Source organism: Nicotiana attenuata, chromosome 4 (genome assembly GCF_001879085.1).
Source record: "Nicotiana attenuata strain UT chromosome 4, NIATTr2, whole genome shotgun sequence".
NCBI lineage: Eukaryota > Viridiplantae > Streptophyta > Magnoliopsida > Solanales > Solanaceae > Nicotiana > Nicotiana attenuata.
In genome coordinates, this window is record NC_031992.1 from 10,468,811 (window position 1) to 10,476,376 (window position 7,566).

The window sequence follows — 7,566 nt, forward strand, 5'->3', positions numbered from 1 at the left end:
GTAAAAATTGGGGTTTTGAGGCCCAAAGTTATGAGATGGTAAATCCTTGATTTGAGGGCCAATTCATGGATGAAATTGGATAATTTTCGAAATATATATTGTATAAGTTATGGGTAATAATTATTTTTGATAATTTTCGAAATTCGGGCACGTGGGCCCGAGGGTCGTCTTTGTTGACTTTTTGAGCGGAGTTAGGAATTGCTATAAATTAATTAATTATGATGTTGGAGTATATTTTTATTGATTTTCATGATTATTTGACTAGTTCGGATCGATGGGCATTTGGTTTGAGGTGTTAGAGAGGCGTTGGAGCCGGTTATGGAACTTCGAAGCGAGAGAAGTCTCATGTCTAACTCTGTGACGGGAAATTAACCCCGTAGGTGTTGTGTTCTTATGTGCTACATGTTGTGGTAGCTACGTACATATGAGGTGACGGGTGTCCGTTCGCATGCTATAATTCCTGATTATGTTCGGGTAGACTTAGGTTTACGTCATGCTATAATTGTACAGTCAAACCTCTCTATAACAGCCTCGTTTGTTCCGAATATTTTTTGATGTCATAAGGAAGTGTTGTTAGAGAGAACATATATTATAACATAGCATGAAGATTGATTCTGTAAAAGCTTGGCTTTTATAGTGAAGTGTTGTTATATAGGGATGTTGTTATAGAGAGGTCTGATTGTACTATTTGAGTTATCTTTGCTCGTTTAATTCCTTTATTTCGCATTACGACTTGAGACTAGACTTTCATAGATTGATAGACTCGCTATTGTAGAGATGTGACGAACTACTTGATAATCCGCGGAATAATTTGTGCTTCCCTTATGAATTTCTCCCGCGTTGTGTGTATTCATTGCAAAGTTTTTCCTTAAAATTTCATAACTCACACGTATATTCATGAGTGGGGTCAAGGACCCGTTAAAGCTTCTTACTCTAATGGGAGCGAGCCATTCGCTTCGGCAGTATAATAGATTCATCTATGATTCGTATCGCTCGACCCTCGGCGGTGTACACATTATTATGCGATCGGGCCGAATGCCTTGGCGGTATCATATTTTAATGAGATCGGGTCGTTCGCCTCGGCAGCATCGTCTGTAATATCTGACAAGAAACCAGCGTATCCGTGTGTTTTCCTGATTTGAGTTCTGATGACCTATCTGGTGAGGTCCATTTCATATATACTCCTGTTAAGGAGGCAACTAACATTGAGAGCTTGAGTATGCCGTTCAGAGGAGGATTGTACCTCGTATTTATATTTGTTTATGCCGTTACTCTGCCTCATATTTGTTTACTTCTTATTGTATTTGATTTATTAGACCACTAGTAAGTGTCGATGTCGACCCCTCGTCACTATTTCTCCGGGTTAGGCTAGATACTTACTGGGTACACGTTGATTTATGTACTCATGCTGCACTTCTGCACTAAATATGCAGAATCCGACAGGTTCATTTGGTGGTCATCTTGGCGCGTAGGTGCAGCTGCTAAGGAGACTTTATGGTGAGCTGCATTCCAGGCTCGCATCGCAGCCCACAGAGTCGTCAGGGCCGGCTCCATAGTTATAAGGGGTAAGGCTTGCGCCTTAGGCCCCAAAATTTGGGGGCCCATTTTTAAAAAATAATAAGTTTATAAGTATTTAGAAAAGAGATTTTTTCTTTCCTATACCATATATGAAACCTTATTATCAAAAATGTGCATAGTTTCTAATTTACCCGCCCTGTCCATATTTTTTCTACAGTTATTATACCAATCGTTAAATACTAATTAATAGTAGCTGAATCTTCCTAATTTGTCGAGCCAAAATTGAGGAACTGAATATTCTAAAAAGATTTGGCGTAAATCAGATCAAATCATATTCTTCCAGATATTCCTATTTAGGCACGCTAAAATTATGGAAGTAAATATTCTTCCAGATATTTTCCACCATTGATAGCCATTAAAAAGCTTGAAAGTTTTGAATTCAAATTTGGGTTTTCAAATATCATTATTTGTTTGGATTGGGTGTTGTTGAAAATAATCGGGAATATGGTTTGGAGTTTATATCTCAATTTTGAGGGGTTTTGGTGAAGATTAGACTTGGTTTTGACTGAAATTAAGATTGAAACTCGAAGAAGAAGAAGAAGAAGAAGAAGAAGAAGAAGAAGAAGAAGAAGAAGAAGAAGAAGAAGAAGAAGACATATTGCAGAAATTATAGATAAATTGTAGATAAATTATAGATAAATTGTAGATTATTTGTATTCTGATTGTAGATGCTTTATTTTCTGTTTTCACAAATAAAAAACGGCTAAAACTTCTACAAATCTTCTGAAAAACGTAATTATGTCAAAAATCACAATTATGCTACAATTGGATGGGAATTGGGATATAAAAATTCAATGTACCCAGTTTCTAGATATTTGTAGATAAATTGTAGATTATTTGTATTCTAATTGTAGGTGCTTTATTTTCTGTTTTCACAAACGACTAGAACTTCTACAAATCTTCTGCAAAAAATGCAATTATGTCAAAAATGTCAATTATGCTACAATTGAAATGGGAATTGGGATACTAAAATTCAATGTATCCAGTTTGTAGATATTTTGTAGATAAATTGTAGATTATTTATATTCTGATTGTAGATGCATTGTTTTCTGTTTTCACAAATCCAAAACGACCAAAACTTCTACAAAATCTTCTGCAAAAAAACAGTCTACAATTTTTCTACAATTTATCTACAATTTCTGCAATATGTCTTCTTCTTCTTCTTCTTCTTCTTCTTCGAGTTTCAATCTGAATTTCAGTCAAAACCAAGTCTAATCTTCACCAAAACCTCTCAAAATTGAGATATAAACTCCAAAATATATTTCCAATTATTTTCAACAACACCCAATCAAAATAAATAATGATTTTTAAAAACCCAAATTTGAATTCAAAGTTTTTTAATGGCTGTCAATGGTGGAATTGCTGCTCTCTTGTCTCTTTGAAGGTTTGTTCTTCTTCATTGAGAAAATTTGAAGCTGAAGGTAAATGTGTGTATGAACTTTGAAGATTTGACTTACATTTTGATGAACTTTGTTGTTCTTCATTGATGAACTTCAACTGGAGTAAAATGGGGAACCAACTTTGTTGAAGGGTTTCTTCAATTTTCTGTGAATTTAGAGGGAGAATTTGGTTTCAGAAGATGGAAAATGGTAAAAAGAACGTGGGTATGGGTAAAACGTGGGTGGGACTGAGGGGTTAGGAGAGAGAAACGTGCAGATTCCTTTAATTAAGGAGTAAAAAATGTACAATTAATTATACCATTAATTAATTATGGTATAGAATTGGTAATTTGGTATACTAAGTGTTATTAAGTCAAACCTTAAACATTGAGGGTAATAAGGTTTCCTATGTGGCATAGGAATGTAAAAATCTCTTTAGAAAATACTCCCTCCGTTTCAGTATGTGAACCTATTTCTTTTTTTGTCACGACACCAACCCCGGTCGTGATGGCGCCCAACACACTGCTAGGCAAGCCTGACCAATTCAACAACCTTAACGCTTTTTATACAGTTCATGATTCAATTAACACAAATAATTACTAAGTCATAATACTGAAACTCTGAAATATAATTAAAACATGCGGAAAACCCAAGTAGAAATACTACTACACAGCCCGAAGAATCCGGTGTCACAAGTCTGAGCCTCTAATACACGGGTGTCAACCTACTACAATTGCTCTAAAGAAATGCGGAAATAAAGCAAATAGGTTAGATGGGAAGATCAGGACTGCGGACGTCATGCAGCTACCTTGATGCTCGGCAGAGAAATCCTCACTCAGCCTCAGTGGGTGCACATAGATCTGCACACAAGGTGCAGGGAGTAATGTGAGTACTTCCAACCCAGAGAGTAATAAACATAAATAAGGGTTGAGAGTAAGAAATCCTGGATAGGCACAATGTAAGCTATAATTACAGCAATTTAATCCAGATAATGTCAACGCAATAAACCAATGAAAACAATGATGCTGCAACAGATAAGTAAATGAATGACAATCAATTAAGACATGCAACAAATAGTACGATACTCTCTAGTACCCGCTGCGGCGTGCAACCCGCTCCATTTATTTATCGTCGACAGCGCTCACTGGGGGTGTGCAGACTCCGGGAGGGGCCCCTTACGGCCCAAGCGCAATATCAAGCCATCTCGTGGCATCCATTAGGCCCTAAGCCTCGTATCAATATCAATATAATACTGCTGCGGCGCGCAGCCCGATCCCACACTCAGTCCAGAATCACATAAGCCCCTCGGGCAAAATAGCATATAAATATTCAGCCCAAACTTCATTAGAAATATTATTTAAGTTCCAAGTTCTGAGAAAAAGTGGCTGAGTTTGCAAAACAGTATTAAATACTAGGACTGAGTTCAATTATCTGTAAATATGGTAAGAAACCAGTAAAAACAATCCCTGAAGGATTCAAGCAACTGGCATGAAGCCCAATTATGATAATTAATCCATTTTTATAAGGATATCTACTAAGCTTCAATCAATTAGGTAGTAATTTTATTAAGCGGGACGGACCAAAGTCATGATCCTCAACGGTGCTCTACCCCACGCCCTATCTGGCGTGCAAGTCACCTCACATAGCACTACGATGTGCAAATTCGGGGTTTCAAACCCTCAACACAGCATTTACATCTATTACTAACCTCAAGCCGGCCAAAATCCTAGCACGCTATGCCCTTGCCTCCCAAATCGACCTCCTCGCACGTCGAATATGACCTAAACCACAACGAATACGTCACATTATGCTATAGCATCAATACCCAATCGAAAATAATCGAAAAACATCAATAATTCCGAAATTGACAAAACCCGAGCCCCGGGCCCACTTCTCGAAACTCAGAATTTTTACAGAAAAGTGTTCTTCATCTTCTCCCGATTCCGTACATATAAAGAACACCAAAATCAAAGTCCATTTGACCCCTCAAATCGACCCCTAAAGGTCTCATAATCTCAGGCCCCAAAATCCTATTTTTTTACTGTTTTTCATGAATTAATGGCTGGGATTATGGTCTATAATCACCCATAAACGAGTTTTTATAATCAAATCACTTACCTCTGTGATACCCACTGATTTTCTTTCTTAAAAATCGCCTCAGAAGCTTCTTCCCATTCAAAAATTGGAAGAAAACTCGATCTGCTCATTATAGGTATACTGTTCACGCGTTTTACTGCTCTCAGTGAATTCCTTGTGAAATTCTAATGAATTTAGGCTTTTGAATCACTCAATTTGACCTTATAATGAAGGAGATATGTAGGTTTTAAGATTTGCAGATAGTGCAGGTTTTTAATACGCCGTCAGGGGCAATTTCGTCATTAACCTGAAAATCTGGGCAACCTTGTAAAATGGCCATAAAATCCTCATACGATGTCCAAATTCGACGATTTTTTTTGCTACGGGTCCGTAATTACAATACGGATCTAATGCTTCATTCAAAACAATAATCGGAGCTTATTTGTTCAATATGATATCATTTATGCTTGAAGAAACGACGTCGAAGCATAAGAAAAACGAGCACAACGCAGCCCAAACCTATCTGAAACTCACCCGAGCTCCTCGGGACCGCATACGAACATACTAACACGTCACATATGATCATTCAAACTTAGTTTCATTCTCAAAACACCAAAACTAACATCAAAACACCAAACTTACATCGGATTCAAGCCTAAGTTCTTCTAAAACTCCCGAAACACGCATTTCATCAAAAACCCAACCAAATCACCTCCGAATAATCTGAAATTTTGCACACATATCCCAAATCACCTAACGAAGCTACCCGAATCGTCGGAATCCACATCCGAGCCCTCTAACTCATAGGTCAACATCCGGTTGACTTTTCCAAAACAAGCCTTCCTTAAAGAGACTAAGTATCTCATTTCCTTCCAAAAATCAACCCAATTCAACTCGTTCACACAAGACATTGATAATGAAGCATAACGAAGCAGGAAATGGGGGAAACGGAGCGGTTCTCATGAGACGACGGGTCGGGTCGTCACATCTTTGGTATGTTCCGAAAAGAATGACCCTTTTCTAAATTTGGTAACAGTTTAGCTTAAACTTACAATTCTACCCTTAATGAGAAGCTTTTATAACCACACAAATACTCTGGGCCCTTTTTTAACTTGTTTAGGACCACAAATTCCAAAAGTCTTTATTTTTTCTTAAACTCCCTGCCCAGTCAAACAGGTTCACATAAATTGGAATGGAGGGAGTAATATTTAGTATTTTTAATACAAAAATAGAGTTTTTAATATAAAAAGAAAGAAATATTTTTAGATATATAAATGAGGTAATAATTTGACTTACTTAAAAATGGGTAGAAGAATAGTCTTTCCAACATTTCAGTTTTCCACTTTTTACTCCTTCATTCAAAATTTTGCTCGTTCTTCCTTAATTTGTCCAAGTTAATCTTTCTTTTTCTAATCTCTTCATATTTCAAAAAATCCTACATATTTTCTGTCTTTCTTTTTGATATTCTTACTCACTTTCTTTCTCCAAGATTTCATTACTCACCTTCTTTCTCAAAGATTTCATTAGTTCAAGTGTTCAACAATACTTTTAAGTTTCCAGTAGGTCTATACTTCTATTGCTCTAAAATCTTATCTAAGATCAGCAATATCTCAAGAAAAATTAAATGAGTTGGCTGTATTATCAATTGAATATGAACTATTAGAGAAAGTCGATTATAAAAAAAAAAATTATTAACAACTTTGTATCTCCAAAATTTAGAAGAATAGACCTTAAATAAAAACATATCTTATAACTTTCTTTTAAAAATTTAGGCCTCACATTAAACTTTGACTTTAGGCCCCGTATGTGCTTGAGCCGCCCTTGAGAGTCTTTATCGTACTATTTACTTTATTCTGTCTTATTTACATTCCAGACAGATGTTATATTATTATTGTACTCCCTAGTAAATGCTCATGCACTTGTGACATCGGGTTTTGGGATATGCTAGTTGATGCTTACGGATTTATATGTCATTATCGCCTTTCATTTCTTTTATAAACTACTAATTATGTACGATCCTGTGGATTTAACTGCATAAATTTCCTTCCTTAATAAAAATTATGATTTCAACCGTAATAAAATGAGTAATTAAGTTGATCGATCACCGCTGGCTTGCCTAACGGTGGCGTTAGGCGCCATCACGACCTATAGTAGATTTTGGGTCGTGACAGCATGGTATCATAGCTCTAGGTTCACTTGGGTCTTACGAGTCATGAGCAAGTCTAATAGAGTCTTGTGGATCAATACAGAGACGTCTGTACTTATCTTCGAGAGGCTACAGGGCTGTTAGGAGCACTTCCTTTCTTGATTCCTCATCGTGCGATTTGATTCCTTTGAGGCTTATGCCTTTATTTCTTTCCTACTCAATCTTATGCGACGTGGAGTGCTTGTTATCAATTGGGCATCGAGGAGTTGTAGTGGTACTGCAGACGTGGTGCAGGATGTTTTTTCCCCGCATATTCGGGCAGGCTATTATCGTCACCTTGCGGAAGGATGTTCTGTCGTTTCAGCTCAATACATGTATTTCCTATGG